Source organism: Trachypithecus francoisi, unplaced genomic scaffold, assembly GCF_009764315.1.
Source record: "Trachypithecus francoisi isolate TF-2019V2 unplaced genomic scaffold, Tfra_2.0 Lachesis_group0, whole genome shotgun sequence".
NCBI lineage: Eukaryota > Metazoa > Chordata > Mammalia > Primates > Cercopithecidae > Trachypithecus > Trachypithecus francoisi.
The window spans coordinates 40019345-40038631 of NW_022681453.1; the positions used below are offsets into that span (position 1 = coordinate 40019345).

Genomic DNA, 19287 nt, shown 5'->3' on the forward strand with positions numbered 1-19287 from the left:
TGCACATGTGTACACAAGTGCATGCGGACATATAGCACACATATCCACAGAAAACATTCGCAACTCCACAGGCCCATTATGTCCTTATTCCCATTTCATGTAATGTAAATTACAAATGCAGAGACCATTTGGTCCTCACAGTGCTGCCCTCAAAGAAAGAAGGAAAACCAAATATACATGCATACAATGGAAGAGCAAATAGTTATTAACAATCATATAGAAGACAGTTGTATTATACTGGAAAATACTCTGCTACAGAGTGAAAGAGCAGCACGTAACAAAACAGTATAAGGAACATCATCTATATATTTTATATTTTTAAATATGAATATTATATTCATATATATATACACACACACAAAGAGATATACTCACATATATGTGCCAATGTAGATATCTGCAGTCACAAGTGTATGTAAATATAGTTATGGATATCATTATGATCCCAATGGCTATGTGACTCAGTGAAAATCAGTCTCCACTTTCAACCCCATTCCCCTCATGGACAAAAGCGTGGCTCGGCTCTGACTGTCCCTTAGGTCTTCTGGAGCTCTGACAAGTCCCTACCTGAGGGGTCAGGGGAGTCCCAGAAGTTCTTCCATTAACACTCCAAGTCTCAAAAGCAAAGTGGCCCCCACTGCCTCCTCATTCTGACAGGAAACTTTAGTGCTCACTTGGCCTGGGTAAAGAAACACTTTGTTTCCTGTTTTCTTTTTTCTTTTTTTTTTTAAGATATGGCTATGGATAAGGGCTGTAGATATCTTACAATCTAGGAATACTTTTAAAACATTTTTTTCTGAGTTATTCATTGTAAGACTCTCCCCAATCCAAGGGTGAAGGACACTTGGATGCAAAACAATGCCAGTTCAAGTTCAAGGGAAGCGTTCCATCCTCTTTCAGCCTCCACTCAGCTCCCTGACACACAGTCCATGGTCCGGCTCCCTGGGATTTTCCCATTCAGAAAGGGAAGCTGTTCGTTGAGCCAGCCTCTGTGACCACCCATGATCTGAATTACCCACAGGTATTCGAAAATACAGAGGGATCCGGCATAATTAAGAGCATCAAGCAATCATCTCAGCCCAAGGAGGCAGTTGAAGAAAAGAACAGAGTTTGGGCAACACTTGGGGAAATAAATTCCACAGCCTTTCACCAAGTTGAAATCTTGGCTTTGGACACACATAAAAATGAGCCTGGCCCGATCTTAGCTCTCAGTGGACATCTGCCAGATCACAAGATTTGACCCAATTGGCCTGCCTTACCATAGAGAAGGCCACTGCTGGAGCAGCAGATGGTACTGCTGGTAAAAGCCAACGTGGATGGACAAGGCTGTGGCAGGGAAATGGCAGAGCACAGCTGGCCCCAGCCTGGGTAGGAGACTTTGCTGTGAAGAGAATCATTTTTGTAATGCATTTTTTAAAAATAACATCAATCTGATTTCCTTCTCTCATAGACTTCAATCACTTTTCAAGGCCTACAAAACATTGCTAATTAATCTATTATTTTCTCTCTTGTCACTAGGTACTGTCGTACAGTAGTAAAACTGCTAAACTCGATCCACGGAGAAATGTCTGTTACAGAGAATTGTGTTAGAAACACTTTGTTGACAAGGAAGGTAGAATCAGTTGTTTTTCCCTTAAGGTTTTAGTAACCCAGGAAAAGATGCTAAGTTACAAGTATTACTTCTCTTTAAACCATTACTAAGTATGATCTTATTTGGTATGAAAAACTCAATTAAAAAAAAATTAAAACTGCTGTCTAATGAATGATACCGACTCTGATAGTCCCTGGTTAACGTAGACCAGTCATTTAAAAAGAACATTATCCAAACATTGCCCCTTTGTTATCATTTTCCCCATTCTTCAGGGAAACACTGTCTACCTTCACACTCATTTTGTTTAACATCTCTGGTCATTTATGCTATTTACTGAGTATCTGATATTCTTAATAAAATGTCAGTACAAATAACCAAGTTGTCTAGGAGGAAAAAAAAATAAGTTTTTCCAATCTTCCCTGGCTGGTCAAGGTAAACATTTCTAGATGGCCTGAGTCAGTTAGCCAGGCTGACAAAAATGTCTTTTCTCTTTCCTCTTAAATTACAAAAGATCATTTTACTCAGCAATGAGCCTGAATAAATTGAAACTCTGTACATCAGAATTAAATATGTTCTATCTACTCAAAATGAACAGTGTATTATTTATCACTAATACTTAATGACAAAAAAACTGATAACTTTCCCCGATTATACCACGGATTTCATCTAGTCTCGCATCATCGATTCTTTTGGTCATTAGCATAATCACAGAGCATCAACTCTGGCTTATGCAGCAAGTTTGATAACAGAGATGAAAGTAGACACACACTATTTTAAAAACATGTTCCGATTTTCATCTAAGTATATCTTTATTTATATGGCTTTCTTACCATAAAGATGCCAGTCCTTTAAAATATGCAGAAATCACTTTCTACACTAAAGAACAAGGTGCTATAGCATAACAAGGATACAGAAGTATAAAGCGCCTGTTAATTAAACATGGCTTTTTAACTCGCTACCCTGCATATGTAACTGTTAAGTTCTAAGCCAAGTCTTTAAATAAGAAAGAGAAAATGGCTAGGCTCCTTCAAATGAATGCTTTGCCTGTTTTTTTCCTTAATGTAAGAGATCAGCCACTTGATAGATTATTTTTTTAATCAAATTCCCTGATAAATGGTTGAGGTTTTAAAGTTTTTTCCCCCAAAACACAGGCAAATGAACAAATTAGGAAGTTCCAGTCAGGACTGATGGTTTCTTATGAATCTGAAATTTTCAATGTACAGAGTGCTGCTGGGTTTTAGGCTCAAATTTAAAGAACTTGTCTTGAATTAATATCCAGTATTTCAAAATGTTCACATGGAAAATCAATAAGCTATAGCTACATGTATCCACATGGATGAATTTTACTATTGATTTTTTTTTAAAAGCAAGTTACTAAACAACATATATAGTAGGATGCTATCAGAACAAACCTTGAACATGCAAAACAAAATCCTGTATTTTGAGGAATCCTGTACATGCATACACATTAAAAATATAAAGAACTACACGAGATGAAAACCACCCAGCTGCAAAACAGTGGTAAAGTAACCCCTAGGAAAGAAAGACAGAGGTAAGATGAGGATGGGATATTCCAGGAGCCTCTCCTACCTGAACCAGCAGCATCTTCTTTCTTAAGCTGGGCTACAGGTACATGGGTGCTCACTGATTTATTCTTTGTTCCTTTTTTGTGCCTTACATATTTCACAATGAAAATGGAAACATAAGCACACAGTTTTAAGATAAATAGCTTTGTAAATATCAGGCTGATTTCTTTCTTTAAAGAGGAAAGTTGAGTTGTTCTCAACTCACATAACAAAGTGCTTGAGGCCAAGGCATCACACTCTATTCAATAATTCGGGCACTGGTTACAAATACTGAAAAACCCAGCAACCCAATATAAAATCTATTTCCACTGCTTTTCAAAAGTTCTTAGGATTATCTCATATTTAAAGAATACTTTAACCTCAGGAGTCTGCTGTAGGAAAGTCACTTCTAACAAAGAGATACTCTGTATTTAGTAAATGTGACTGTCCTGCTTCTCAAGCAAAATAAAAGCAAACACAGAAATGAGATTTCTCTCTAAGTACTTTTCTGAGTTGACATAAATACACACACGGAAAAATATGCAAGAAGCATACCTTGGGTGTGATTTCAGGACAAAGAGGTATCAGAAAAGGTGAACTTTCGCCAGGTGGAGAGTCCCTCCACCCCCACTGCCACCCCATCCTCATCCCAGAATACTTAAACCTTTTGCTGCAATTGCCATAAGGACAGCAAGACAAAAGGGAGAAGCACCTCAAGTCAGCAGCAAGGAGGATAACTTGCTTCTACAAGTATAAGAATTTGTTGTAAGCTTACCAAAGTTACGGCTGCACGTTTACTGTCAACATGCATCACACTGCAACAAAAGCCATTATTTAGAAAATAAGATGAACACATTTAAGCAGCTGAACCCTCCTTAAACCCAGAGAAGGCATGCAAAACAACAGCAGGTCTGCAACAACATGCCTGATAGAGCCCATAAAAGAAAACTGGGGACTGAATGATTTTCTATTCTAATAGATCATTTTCTCCAAAATTATTTAAAGTTGCTTATGGACAGCGATGTTATCTGAAGATGCCCCACCCCTCCTTCCCAAGGCTCAACTAGCTTCTTTCCAAATAATTAAATGGGGCAAACTTTCTATTAGAAAATGTCTATCATACATCACTAAAAAAAGGTCTGTCATTGATTCCCTAATGAAGTATCAGTTAATTACTTAACCTTTCTTAATGAAATGATTAACGTTTCAACAAACAAGGCAGAATGATTTCACATCAAGCTGTAGATTACCAGCGACAGTGGTAACTATGTGCCATCTACCACTGCGTCCTCTATTCTTTCAATCAGCTCCATGTTTCATCTTTCATAGAAATTATTTGTGCAGTGGTAGACACTCTCCACTTTTAAAATTTGGCCCTTGAGAGGTTTTTTTTAAGTGCCTCAGGGTCAGAACAGTAATTTTGAAAGTTTTTATCAGAGGAATACCTCCAATGCTACCTAAACCTACAGACAAAGCTAACTTGAAGTTCTAAACATAAAAACAATTGCCAACTTTTTGGCAGCTATTAAAATAAAGCCACACCCAAAGTCAAAATGGAAATTAAAAATTAGGTGTGGGCATTCTGGACACATTATTACCAGGTAACTTCAAAAGGCACATTATTAATACAGATGAAAAAATGTCTGAACAACTTTTACTTAAATAACTCTTTTGATCTTAGTGGTTAGATCTTTAGTTGAAGCCCTGAATATTTAAACAAGCCTCCTTAGCATTTTATCTTCCTTTATTTCATAATCTTGTAGGATGCCTTCTTCTTAGAATTCCGGTTTCTTTATTTATGTGGCATCGTTGGCTAGGCTATTTCCATCAATATTCGTGCATGCCCCATCACATACGATAGAGAATTTCCCAAGATGCTTGGGAAAATCAAAATACTTCTGCCAGCAGGGTTAATCTAAAGAGCAAACAGTTACGATTTTAAAATTAAGATGGAATAATCAGAAAAAAAAATTCTAGAGAGCCATCTGACACTAATTGGTAGCTACAGCATGACAACATCCATTGGGAAACATGGATGCAGGCAAGACAAAATTCAAAAGGAAATTATCTGATACTGACATTTGGTGAAAAACACCAATGTTCCAGGTTGTTCCTATCACTTTATTGAACTGTGAGGCTCTTGCTCTGCCTCTGTTTCTCTAAGTCTCTAAGGTTTCTTTTTGTGACCTCCTGAAAAAGGAGCCCTGTTTTCCTCTCTTAAGTTTCACAATGGCCAACCAATTCAATTAAACCCTTAAAACGGGTTGCAGGCTTTCCTCCAACTCTGATAATTGACGGGTCCAGTTTTCCCACTTTGGTGGGCATCAGAACCGTGTGGGATGCTATTTAAAAACACAGATGCTGGCCCCACCCCAGATATGGCACATCCAGGAGTCGTGCAACTGTGTCTGTGTTGGGAACAACAGCTCTGCTGTGATTCCAATACTCGTGCTTGGTTAAAAACCACCGTTTTTCATTCGTAATAAAAATCCAAATATATTAAAAAATAACACGGGATGGGCCTAAAGATAAAAACAAAGAAATAATCAGTAAAATCCAAGTGAAGATAGAGATTTCAGTTCCAGAAATCTGGCAGAATAAATGACTTAATTCACAGGTCTCTAGTATGCATCAGAATCATCAAGGGAAGTTTGTTATAAATGTACGTTACCATGTCAGTCAGCAAAAATCCTGACTCAAGGATCTGTATTTTAATAACCTACACAAACACACACACACACACACACACACACACACACACATATACAGATACAGATGCAGGTGAGCAAGGACCTCACTTTGAACCAGGCTGAATTAGGACCAACAACCTCCCTCCACTTCAGACATGAGCATCCACTTCCATCTCAGTGCTCACCACCAGAAGGGGAAGCCACCAGTGCCGCTGGTCATCAGGAGGTAGGCACCAGGGCAGAAGACACTCAAGCAAAACTCACATCACATCCTCCCCCACAAAAGCTGCGGTCACTGTCCTGAGAGCACCAAGAACATCTTTTAAAAATGTGAGTGATAACAAAGCCCTGTATCCTCGGATCCCTAGGCTCAAAGAACATACGTTAAATATTACCCCTAATTCAAAAGCAGGGAACCTGGAGCAGAGAAAGTCACATTATGACTCAATTGCACAGCTGGGAGGGGGAAAGGACACCTCGGAAATTCAGTTTGATGCCAGAAATATTCTTCAGTGTCCTAGTAAACAAAGTGAACCACAAAATTAGCTAAAATCAGAGCATCTGGCAAAATGTGGATGTCCACCTGACTTACAAGGAATTAAAATAAATATATGTCCAAACATAAAACTCGGAGAAAATCTTTGTCCTGTCTTAAGCAAATCTATTCTACTGAACATAAACAGGGCCCAATAATCCCACATTCAGATCCATTTTTCCCTCAGTAAATTGTCCTATAACATGCTAGCCTCTGATATCTTCAAATGGTTGAAATCAAACAGAATGACATGAGCTTTCTATTCAATGATCCCATTTCAGCTATTTATCTGAATTAGCAGCAGTTTGAGGACATACACTCATCACAACATGATTCTGAGTATAGAGAAGTAAATAGTAAACAGAACACTGGAACACAACTGTGTATGTATTCATATTCCCTTTTTTAAAACAACTATTTTATTAAAATGTGATCTGGAAGGGAAGTGCAATTAGCTTTGCACAGGCACTGCTGAGATGTTCCCGAACACACCAGACATATGTAAATATTTCGTGATATCAGTTCCATTTGAGTAGACCTGTCAAGATATTTACAGGGCTTGACAGTACTTCTGTCTTTAATTAAATTTTTGCCCAGATACTTTAATATAATTTAAATAGATTATTAGTTGTCAGAATCTAATATAAATTTTGTTTACGATTTAGTTACTTTAAGTACTCAGATTGAAGGAACTAATTTAACCCTACAACTGAGCAGCTTTAAGCATCAAGGCCAAACCACTAAAAAGCTCCCACTGCCCTTTGCACTCTCCCAATAATCTTAGATTATTACAACTGAATTGTAAATTTCATGGCACTAAATTGAGTCCCCCTCCCCTCCTTTTTAAATAAAACAGCTTGGGGAGGGTCATGAGGAAATACCCATTTACACCTGTTCAGGTACTAGGTAGCTTCTTCCTTTTAGGCAACTCGTTCTCACAGTGGCTGGCTAGATAGGAAACATTTTTTTCTCACTCTAAGTCCCATAAAATAACTACCGAACAAACACCTGTTGTGTACAAGGCAGGGCACGTGTTAAAAACGGGCATCAGGGCATTGCAAAAAGAAAAACAAGCCTTGCAGAGACATCCACAAGTCAATCTGGTCAATACATTTCATGATTGGGTAAAACAACAGTGCATGAGAAGAACACAGCTTCTGGCACAACCTTCTTGTGAATGGGAGCTGACTTCTAAACAAGGCTTGAAAAATGCCTTAGCACAAACTGACTGTAATTAATAAGAATAATTTATTAAAGAAACAAAGAACACTGTCTAATTGTCTTTCCCGACTGCCATGCACTTTCCCCCACTGTACTTCCTCTTTGCAGAATACCAGCCTTGCAGCCCTAATTGCAAGAACATTATCTATGGGATGCAAAACAAAAACACTTCTAGAAATCAAATATTCCTTACAACATTTATTTTTAGGTTGGCGACACAAGCCAAATCTGCTTAATTTCCATTAAGCACATGGTCACATGCACATTGAAATAAACTACAAATGTTCCAGAAAAAAAAAAAAAAAAAAAAAACTATCATGCAGAAGATACCCCAAATTTCACCAGGTTTGCCCATTTCAGGAACTCGCCTCATCTCATGGCCTGCTGGCATTCCAGCTTTTGGAGCCTTTAACCTTAATTCATCCAAGTACCGTAGAAGAGAAATATGTTGAAAAATCAGTTTAAGATGGTTCCTTGGATAGCGTATGTATAGCAAAGTGGCCTGCAGAGTAGAGTAACAAATCACAAGAAAGATCATTAAAAAAAAATGCATGGGCCCAAGTGCAAACCTACTTGGCTTGCTGGCTTGTCTCACAAACTCAATGTTTGATCACCTGGTGGGACTAACTACCATCAACCTAAAAAAAAAAAAAAAAATCCCCTGCAAATAGTAAAAGTATACGTTGGCTCAGGTATAAAGTTCACCTGCCTATTCAGCAGATGCCTTTCTTGAGGTTATTTTCTTTAGAAAACAGACCCCTACCTGCTTGAGAGCTTTATATACTCTACATTCAAAAAAACACATTTAAAAAGAAAAAAAGGCCAATCATTGCTTGTATAGCAAAAATGGCATTTACTATGACTGAAATCTATAAAAGAAGTGTGACATCTAACAGGATAAGGAAGAAAGGAAAAGCCCTTAGCAAAAAAAAAAATATATATATATATATATATATTAAAAACAAAAAAACCACCTGTATAAATCTAGCCATGCTCTGGAAACCCTTTCTCGGTCGTGGAGAAACAGCTCATGCTGAATGCCTTGAAGTTGCAATTAAATTGTAGTAATTTAAGATTATCGGGAGAGCAAAGGGCAGTGGGAGCTCTTTGGAGGGTTCCCCTCCCCACTTAATGCTCTTCAGTCAGGGGTTAAATGAGTTTCTTTAATGTAAGTACCTTAAAGTAACAGAATCATAAACAAAATTTATACTATTTTCTGACAGCCTGCAATCTACTTAAGTTTTATTAATGTATACCTAAAATTATTTTTAAAGGACAAAATCCTTGCTATACCCTGTAAATATTCTTGGCATTCCCACTGAAATGTGATAGGTACTATAACACCTAACCTTGTCTAAACGTACATACTTTTTGAGATGTGGAATCTTACAAGATAGCGTTTCAAAATTCAGTTTGAGTCATAAGTAAAACATGAAAACCAAATAAATATGCACAATAAGATTGGCTGCAAAGAGGAAGCTGGGTTCAAAAGAAGTTGTCACATCTGCTATATTCCTTCTCTTTCTTAATTTTGGCATTGGACTTGCTGCAATATAAATATATTTGAAAAATATCACAATTCTTCTGTTAATTTAAACAACTGCTGAAAACAGACATACCCTTCAGCAGAGCCTAAGATGCAAATTTACAAGGCCAGGGGTATAGTCTTAAAAAAGGCAAAGAAAAACTCAGTAACAGAAAACCATGCCTAGGCTCAATATTAACTCAGTTAACTTTTGCTATTGTAAGTATAAGTGATTTAACTAGAAAATATTTATAGCTTTTTCAAAACATTACATATTGCAGAAAATTGCCTAATAGCATCCATGTGTATGTTTAACTCACATTGCTTAATTATATAATAAAGGTATATCTAGTAAAAACTACAGACTTTGAAACATGTTGTGCACCATGGTTATGAAACTCTGGCTTATAAAAAATATATAAACTGCTTACTATGTGACCGACACTTGTTCATTAAAAATATATTCCTAAATGACAATTATTTTTATTCTTCTGCATGTGTTTACTTATCCTACTTCCTACTTTGTTCTACTTAATTTAAAATGACATTTAACTTGGGGATAGTTTATCCCAGAAAAAAAAGAAGTGTTACACAGTTTATACTCCAGGATTTAAATATAAACACAAAGTCTTAGAGACATCTCCAGCAATATAAACCCCTTATTTGAGACAGTTAATTTGAATAGTTGATGTTTCTCTCATTATACTTTGATAAACCTGTGAAAACAAAATGCTACAGTAATTACTGTTACTACTTCCTTTAAAAATGTAAAGCAGTTAAATTTTCCTAGACAACAAGCAAGGACAAGTTACAGAGAACTTGAATAAAAGTAGCAACGTGGTCATGTTGAATGTCAATCTAAAAAAAGAGGTTATGTCTAATCTGGAGACTGCTCTCTCTCGCCTTTTTAAATTCCAAGAGTGGGCTGACACAAAACTTCATCACCAGAGATTTTTTTTCTTTTTTTTTTTTTTTTTTTTTTTGAGCTTCACATCAGATTTAAACCCTCACATACAAAACCTTGGCTTCTCTGACAAGGCAGATCTTCTAAACTCAATGTGAGAAAACGTTATCTAACTCTAGTGTAGGAGTCTAATGTTGGTAAAAAGAATTCCATTGCACAGTTCTTGGTAGCAAGACAGCCTCTGGACGACTTAATATTCCTTTAATACATTTTTGGGTGGCATTCTCCTCATAAAGAAGGATACATTAAAAAATAATAATAACTTGGTTAGCGACTCGGCATCCATAAGGAATTCAAATGCTGCCCAGAGAGGGGCTGAGTATTTCCTTCCAAGTGAGCTTTCGCTTGCACAACAAAGATTAGCATTTGCAATGGTCCATTTCTGCATAAGTGAACATATAGCCTTGCTGCTTGATCGAATAGTCCAGGGTTCTCCGTGTAGCAGCTCCTGACAACCACTCAGCAGCAGTTCTGTTTGATCTCTCCTGCTTCCTTAATTTGGGTTGTCAAGGTTCAGCAGTTGGAGGCTGTTTACTTTACTTTTCCCAAAAAAAAAAAAAAAAGTGATTTTTTTTTTTCTCCCTCTCTCTCACACAATGACTAATCCAAAGTCTAAGGCGGGTGGGGGATGCAGCCAGTGGCAAGATGTTAAACCTTTTTTTTGTCCCTTTGCAGTGAGATTTTAGCTGACACCTTTTGAATGGTAACTAGTTGAGTTCCTTTTTTATATTTTTCTTGCTCTTTAATTGTGAGACGTTTCAAATAGAAAGACAGAGAGGGGGGAGAAAAAAACATTCCAAATTTCTGAAACTGTGAGCCGAGTTTTCTTTTCCTGGACCCAAAGGGATGGGTATTTCCACTTTGAGAATCAAAACTCCAGTGGAATTCTAAAAAAGATTTGATACATTTCTTTCTGGAACAGAAAAATAGCAGGAACTTCTCTTTCTCAAATATGTAGGCTCTCCCTGAGTAGAAAACACCTGAAGTCCTACTATTTCTTTTAAAATTCTAGTTTACACATCTCCCTCCAAATTGATTCTTGCTGTGGAAAACGGGGATGGGGGAAAGGGGATGGAATGGAAAAATATTGCAGCGATTCTTCAATATATTTTCAGTAGCAGAAAAATTCCTTTAAATATCCTTGAGGTCTTCTCAACTCAGCTATTGTCCAAGTCCTAAACCCTTAAGTCTACGCACAACCAATGGTGAAGTGTAGACGGTTTGAATGTACAGACGCCTTTCAAAGGGAATCCAGAATGCTCCTCCGGCATTCCTGTTTAAAGAGCAGTGACAAAAAAGAAAATGCTAACTTGGAAAATACCTGTGAGCAGACATGAGCGCAATTCCAGCCCCTCAGAAGTGGACTGGAGAAGGTCAAATGCAACCAAATGAAATGTTTATATTAATTTCATTATTCTGCCCAAGCCTCACAGATGAGGGCTTGGGGGGTAGGGAGGTAGGGAAGAGGAAGAAATAAGTTTCATTTTGGGTCTTCTGGTAGAGCAAAAAGAAAATGAATTAAGACGAAAGCATACGATGAGCCCAGACTAAATCAATACACTTTGTAATCAGCCCAGCAAGGGTATTTGGACACAATGACTTGGAAATAATTAATAGTTATAGGAGGGGAGTGGGGTGAGAAGGTGGGCGAGGATGTCACCATATTTTATCGGAGCACTTTACACTCCACGCTAAACTTTGATCTCCAGATTTTCGGATTTAGGAAAGAAAGAGGGAAAAAGGGTCGGGGAGGGGGGAGAAGTCCGGTATTTCGAAGCACCTACCGGCCTGAGGATGGGCACGTTCCTCGCTCCTGGTGCCTTATCGCTAGGCTCGCGCCGCCCCGGCTGGCTCTTTGGGGACGGAGAACCCCTAGTGCTGCCCGGGGCTCTCCGGTGTCCCTGGCCCCCGCGCCCGCGGCCGCCTCGACTTACCCGCGCAGTCCGGGGAGGGAGTAGGAGCGCCGCCTTCACGCCCGCGGAGGAGGCGCCGGCAGCACCATGGTCCCCGGCGCCGCAGCCGCTGCCCCCGGCCCGCTCGCTCGCTCGCCGCGCGCTCTCTTCCTCTTGCAAACTTTCGGGTTTTGCGGTCGACAAGAAACCGGGGCGACCCTCAGCAAATCTTCCCCGTGCAGGCTGAGAGGAACTGAAGGGGACGGGACGGGTGAGTAGGCCGAGGGACCAGGACAGAGAGGGCAGCGGGCTCCGATGACCCGCGAGTGCGCGTGGAGGGAAGAGAGGATGCGGCTCAGGGAATCCCTGCAAGGATCCCGAGACCGGGAAATCGGCCCCAGCTAAAGTCTCAGCACCTTCCCCAGGATCTCACAAAGTTGCAACAACAAAAAGGAGGGGGGAGGAATAGGGGGAAGGGGGTGGGATGGGGATACGATCGCGGGCGCAAGGTTTGGAGTTACAACTGTTTATTTAGTCCTATTCTCACAGGGGGCGGGAGCTGCGCGGGAATGGGGGGGCTGCAGGCAACGATTTGGAAGCAAATACTTGGGAGGGGGGCATGCGACTTTGTTTCTGGGCGCTGAGCTCCCCAGCGCCCGTGTGTGTCACTGCCAGTCTCCCGGGACCAAGGCGGAGCTCACAACAGGTGGGGAGGGGGGCTCGACGAGGGCCAAAAAGGAGAAGGAATCTAAGTTTCCGAGCGCGACGTTGTCTGAAAAGGAGGGAGGCGGGAGGCGGGGGCGAGGGGAGGCGGAGGCAGCAAATGACCGCGACCCCGCGGCAACTGGCAAACTCCTCGGCTCCCGGCGCCGCCGCCACCGCCGTGGTCCCCACTCGAAGCGCACGCCGCCTCGGCTCGCTGGCTCCAGGGAGTCGTCTCGGCGGGACAGGAATATAGCGCAGGGAGCTCGGGAGGAAGGCTGCGCGCAAGCCAGGGACGGAGAGCCATCGGCCGCCAGGACAGGGCCGGAGGGACGAGGCGACACGCGCGCGTCGCAGGACAAATCGGAGCTTGGGAAATCTCCCCGTTCCCCAAGCTTCAGAGGGGGGTAAAATCAGAAAATGTGTGTGATGGAGGGAGAGGGATCTGGGCGCGGCGACTCCTCGCAGCGCATCCGGCTCCCGCACCCGCCCGTGGATCTGGCCACTGCTGTTGCGGACTCCTCTCGGGAAAGCGGGGATCGAGCGCGCGTAGGGCTGCGTGTCTGGCTGGGGGTGCGCAGGTGCGTGTTTGAATTTTCCGGGCTCCGAGGGGGTGGCGGGAGAGCTTCCTCGCCGCTGACTCTCGGGGTAACGCGCGCGTGGCAGCGGGGAAGTTCCCCAGTGCGGGGCCCAGGGCCAGGCGCTACAGTCAGTCTGCTGAGGCCCGCGGGGCAGCTCAAGGGCACCAAGGGGGCACACACCCGCGGAGAAGGAAGGGGAAAAGTTTGATCCAAGTCTAAACTTTGGGCCTAGGAGGCGCCCGGCGCGCGCCCCCTCCCGCCGCGGCCAGGACCCGGGACCCCGCACCGGCCCAGCGCCCAGGCGGCCACCGGACGCCAACGCCGGGCATCTAAAGTTGCGCCAGGCGGCCTGGGCTTATTGATTTCTCTCCCCAAGGCGATCGTGGAGAGCGCAGAGAGAGGCGTGAAGGGGCCTACGGGGAGACAATCTCGCCTCCTCGCAGTCGCCACCGCCCCCGCCCCCGCCCCCATTTGACTTATGCAAATAAACCCAAAGGGTGCGGGCGCCGCCGGAGCTCCCTGCACCCGCGCGCCGGCCCGCAGCCCCCACCCATCCCAGAGCTGGGCCCCGACCCGGGGGGAGAGGAAGAGAAGGGAGGGCTGGGGGAGATGCACGTGGAGCCTGGAGGTGGAAAGTAGTTGTTTTTTTTTTTCCATTTTTTTTTTCTTTCTTTCTTTCTTTTTTTTTTTTGTGCTGGTTGTTGTTGTTGTTTAAAGTGGCGGAAACAAGACAGGAGGCGGCTTGGGAAAAAGTGGAGCAGAAATGGAAAAATACAAACTCACCCGCTGCAAATGGTCTCTCGGTGCAAACTAAGGTGTTTTCGGGCCTTTCCCCGCGCGCGCCCACTCCCGCCCGCGCGCGCACCCCGCGCACACACTCACTCGCGCACACACGCGCGCACACACGCACTCCCGGGCGAGGGCCGGGCCGCCGCGAGTACAGCGTGCAACCGCCACACAATAAATAACAATAGATTCCTCCGCTCCGGACTAGCTTCCCGGAGCCCAGCCAGCGCCGGTGGCGGCGGCGGCGGCGGCAGAGGCGCGGGCAGCAGCGGCCCGGGGGCGCTCCCCGGCCAGATCCTCGGCCTCCCGCAGGGGTCCCCTCTCCGCCTCACGCAACCCGCCGGGCACCCCAGCGGCCCCCCGAGTGCCAGCGCCTCCCTCTTTGCCGTTCTCCGGGGCGCTGGCACCCACCCTTCCCCCACCCCGACATCCCGGAACAAATAAATAAATAAGGCGCGCGAGAGAGGCCAACACGTCGCGGAGGGAGATGTTGTTATTTTTTGCTGTTGTGCGTCCCTGACGTCACATCCACCTGCTGGGTAAACAACCGGGCTCCCAGAAAAAAAAAAAAAAAATCGCAATTGCCAAAGAATGGGGGGCGGGAGTTGGGGGGAGGGATCCAGGGAGGGGGAAGTGAGGGGCGTCCAGGCTGAATTGGGAAGAGGAGAGGGAGGCAGAGCCCCGCGGACCGGAGAGAGGAAGGGAACGCCAGAGCAGTCCCTGGCAACAGAGGGATCTGGCAGGAAAGACCTGGAAAATAAGGGGCATGGGGGCGGAGGGGTAGATTCCTCAGGAGATGGGAAATGGGGGGGCCCATTCAGACAGTGGAAAAAAAGAGAAGTGAGAGTGTTAACTAGGGACGAAGATGGGAATGCGATGGCTATTTGCTTGGCTTCTTAGCTTAAAATATGAAAGGGAGGGGAGAGGACAGCCTAGGATGTGAGTTTCCTTCAGTTAAAAGTGAAAGTGTTTTGCCATCAGTGACAGTTGAAGGAGAGGGAGGTGGGAGGTGGTGTTTTCAACCCCCTTTCTCCTCTCCTGTCCTCCCTCGGTCTATCCTCTTTCTTTCTGCACTTTGTCCAATGAAAGAAGGCGAGTTCGGGAGGTGAAAGTTCAGCAGAAGGACAAACCCCTGTTTGCAAGGAAACAGAAACCCCGCCAGCCAGCGAGGGGTTTTCTCCCCTGTTTCTCGGAATCAGGAGAGTGTGAATTAGGGACGAGCTTCTGCCCCCTTCCTTGTCAGAGTCACTGCAGGAATGTGCAGTCGAGTCCACTTTGGGGGAAAGTGGCTGCATCAGGAACTGTGTTCTTGCCACGGCTCCTCTTAGGAAAACGCCTGGGGGCTAGCATGTCAGTCCGTTGTTTAACACAAATTACCTGCTCTCCCAGTGATCAGTCACGTGCAAAAAGCTTTGTCCAATTCTTTGAAAAGGTGAGATTTTTTTTTTTTTCTTTTTGCGGTTTTTGAAGTTTGAATTTAGAAATTCGAAGGAATAAACTAAGAGACTGAATTAAATGTTTTGAAATAGACACATAAAATAAAAGACACTAGTATTTCTTTCACTTTTGTCAATACGCATAGAAAAGGAAGCAGAGTATGTGTTTCTGAAACGTGACTTGGAAAGCTGTAAGAACTCTATGTCTTGTTGTTGTTGTTGTTAACAGAAGTAAATTATTTCAGACCCGTCACCACAGAAGTGGCCAGACTCCCAAACCAGCATTTCCAGCTACTGGCTGGATAATGTACACCAGGCCAATTCTTTATGAGAATATATTAAAAGTCACCCTTGTGGATTCTTACAAAGTACTTCCCCCTGCGGGGAGGGGAGAGGCTTACTGTCCCTTTGGTCTTGAGACCAGCACAGTTGTAGATAATATCCTGAAAAGGTTATTACAAATTCTTTCGGGTAATGCCCCTTTACAAATATTGTTAAACATTCATTTACAGAAGAATTTAAATGTCTATTTCAAGGGTAGCATAAGACTATCGCTTTAAAATTGTATCTTTCGCAAGTTAAAAAAATAATAATAAAGCCATTCGCTGATGCTACAGAATAAAAGAAAGGGAGGCTGCAAAGGTAATTCCAGCCTGGTAGAATTCACGTTGCATGCATGCTGCATAAAGTTCCATGCTATCCAGTCAAGACTGTTCACTGAATCTTTTAGACTAGAATCTAGACAAAATGCATTTTAGCTTGTGTGGAATGTTCTAGCTTTCTGGAGGCTAGGGTCCAATGTCTTGTTTGTCAAGACATAAAGGCCTTAATGGCATGCCTACTGTGTTCTAGACCACAGAGTGGGCACAGAGGGATGAAAAAATAAATAAAATTCCTGCCCTTGAGGAGCTCACAGTCTACAGCTGTCAATAATAATATCTAACATTTATTAAATACTTACTATGACCTAGGCACTGATCTAAAAGCTTTATGTCAACTCAGTTAATACTGCCAACAACTCTTTGACATCACTGGAAATTCCATATGCTGAATTAACATGGAATTAAATGGAAATCTACAAGGTAGCCAGTCTATATTAAAAATGGTTTTTAATTTCTAAAGTACTTTATGCCAAATATAACATGTTTATGGTATATGCCTGACTGTAGAATTATAACTTAGGGAATAATGACTTATTTAAATGTAACAGATCTATTCATAGTCTGTAAAGAACAATTCATCCTCTGATCTTGTTTTTCAGATTAAGCAATGTGTTTATTAAAAATTATCATTGCCATATTAAAAAGATCTTTAGATTGCTGCTAATTTTATTCTGCATTTTAACTGCCTTAAATTCTACAGTCACTTGCAAGTAGGGGCCACAGTCAGGTTGGCAACAAGTTTTGCAGACAAAAGGAAATCCTGGTTATAAATCCCATGATACATTGTACTCAATTTTGTATATGATACTGTCTAATGTGCTGCCTTATTAAAGAACTCGATGTCCGTTTGGTTTACATTAGAGGGAAACTTAACTGCAGCTTAACATATTGTTCATTTTCAACACTGTCACGTTACATTCGTGGGGAGCAGATTTTAATTTCTTTATCAGTAATCAACTGGAAGTTTCTTTTTGTTAAATTAAAGCAAGAAGGGTTTTAAAATAAAGGGCATGGGGGTAGGACGCCACCTTTTGGTGATAAAACAAATAGAAATCCCTTTTGAAAACAGATGTTCCTGACATAATTTTATTTTTAATTACACCAAGGCAAAGGTGATTGTCCCCATTTCGTTATATTTTAAGTAACAGGAGAAAAAAAAAAACCAATGTAAATGCAAAATTAGCAAATTTTAGTTAACTGCAGCCAAAATTTTCCCAAAGGTATCAGAATATGTTAGTGCCCTGTCACATTACTGTTGACTATATACACCAAACATAAGCTTCATTCACCAAATACCATGTCACTAAATATATGTACATTTGGGGAACAGAAACTGGAGTGGACATTTACCACCTGATGACGTACCTGAATGCTCTTGTAAATTTTGAGTTGAACAAAGACTAAAACCACTTAATTTAGTGTTCCTTTAACCATAGTTACCAGTGTCCTGATTTTTGCCATATCTATATAACATAACAGTTCCAGAATAATTAATATACTATACTCATTGGAGGCCACTTGTTATGGTAATTGTAGTAAACATTTTCATTTAAATCAACCTACTTTTAATTTTTTTTCTATCACTGCCTTAAATAGGAAATCACTATCACCCACCATAAATTAAAAAGCACAGTAAAAACAAAGTCACTGATGTCTCTTTGAGGATCAAAACAAAAATTAAAAATGATTTTTAAAAAAGGAGGAAGAGGGGCAAACGTTGAGAAGGGTTAAGGACAAGAGTATCAATGGAAATTTTTGAATTTTTGTTTTTTTCTTTTTTTCTGCCTTTTTTTTTTTTTTTTTTTTTTAAAGAACCAGAAGCATTTTAAATGATTGGAAAGGAAAACAGTTCTCAATATGTGATTCAGTGTTATCTAATGCCATCGTAGTGCCAAGGTTCCTACAGTTTAAAATACATGGGCATAACTAAGAATATCACATTACAGATGAGGAAGCTAAGGCCCAGGGATTTCCTTTGCCCTCCAAGGCAGAATAAACTTGGTTAATGGTTGGACAAGGATTAGAATCCAGGTGTCCTGAGTTTGTGGGTTTCCATCTCACTCTTTCCACTTCACAAAAGTGACCAGTCCTCAGACTAAGTGGTTTGTCTAGTGTCTCAGAAACAGCTAACCTACCGATCCCTTTACAGATCTGGGAGAAACTGAGGCCACAGAGGGTCAAGAACAAGTTCAACCCCCTGCTCACCCTCCTCTCTCCACCCTCTCTCCATAGATGTGGCAGACATCCAGGTGGGGGTCAACACAGCAAAGAAAGAAGGGAGGGCTGAGAAGAGAAAAGTGGATTCAGAGAGGGGAGGTTAGTAAGCGTGGGCAGACCATTCTCTAAATGAAAGCTTCAACTCAGTTTCCTTCCAAGAAGATAAAAATGGCTAATGAAAATCATGTGCTTCACAGTAAGTGGTAAGAGAAGCCCATCCTCTGTGTCCTCATGTCCCTATATGTCCACACCAGAAATGAGCAGAGGACCTCTTGTTTTAAAGTGTACGATAGTAACAGGCACTCTGAGACAAAACCACATTTGATAATTGAGTGGGTGGAAAAGCTAGTCAGGGAACGGGGAATGACCCCAGCTTAAAAAGTGTTTTCCCCCACAAGAAAACTTAAGAGGCTCAGAGTTAAATCTAGACACAATAGTGCTTTTTCTGTTTTTCTAACTGGAGAGTGAGACCTTAGTTACCAAGACTGCACTTGCTGCTTTTTTTTTTTTAAGTATGCAGTCATATAAACAAATAAATATGGCCTGCAAATATTTTTATGTTTTTCTAAATTGGTGCTTGTGAAAAGAGGTTGTGCATGACTGTACTGTATGAACACGGGTCCCAGTGGACTGTAATCCTCATAAACTACAATGTACGATAAAGCATTTGGCCAAGTATCTTCAATCCAAAAAGCTGTTCTATCTAATGCTCTGAGCATTCCCAGTGCAACGTTGGTACCTTGCAGACATGTAAAAGGAGTATGGATGGCTCAACCCCATCTGCTACAGGTCCTAGAACAATCTACAGCCTTACTATGCAAAATGAGATGTGCTGACCTGCAGAGCACCACCTCCAGGTTATGTCAAAAATGCAGAATCTCGGGCTCTACCTCAGACCTAGTGAATCAAAATCTGTATTT

The 19287-nt window shown here is 42.0% G+C and overlaps 1 protein-coding gene across 8 annotated transcripts in view; it reads right to left on the reverse strand.

Moving 5' to 3' along the window:
- The window catches only part of FOXP1 (forkhead box P1), a 639577-nt gene extending 625409 nt beyond the window's left edge, over window positions 1-14168 (reverse strand). For 5 of the 8 annotated variants that reach the window (XM_033210440.1, XM_033210437.1, XM_033210438.1 and 2 more), the window contains exon 1: window positions 12026-12157. The gene's annotated coding sequence lies outside the window, so the exon portion shown is untranslated. The other 3 variants (XM_033210445.1, XM_033210429.1, XM_033210430.1) reach the window with 2 other exon arrangements.
- Window positions 14169-19287: the final 5119 nt, after the last annotated feature.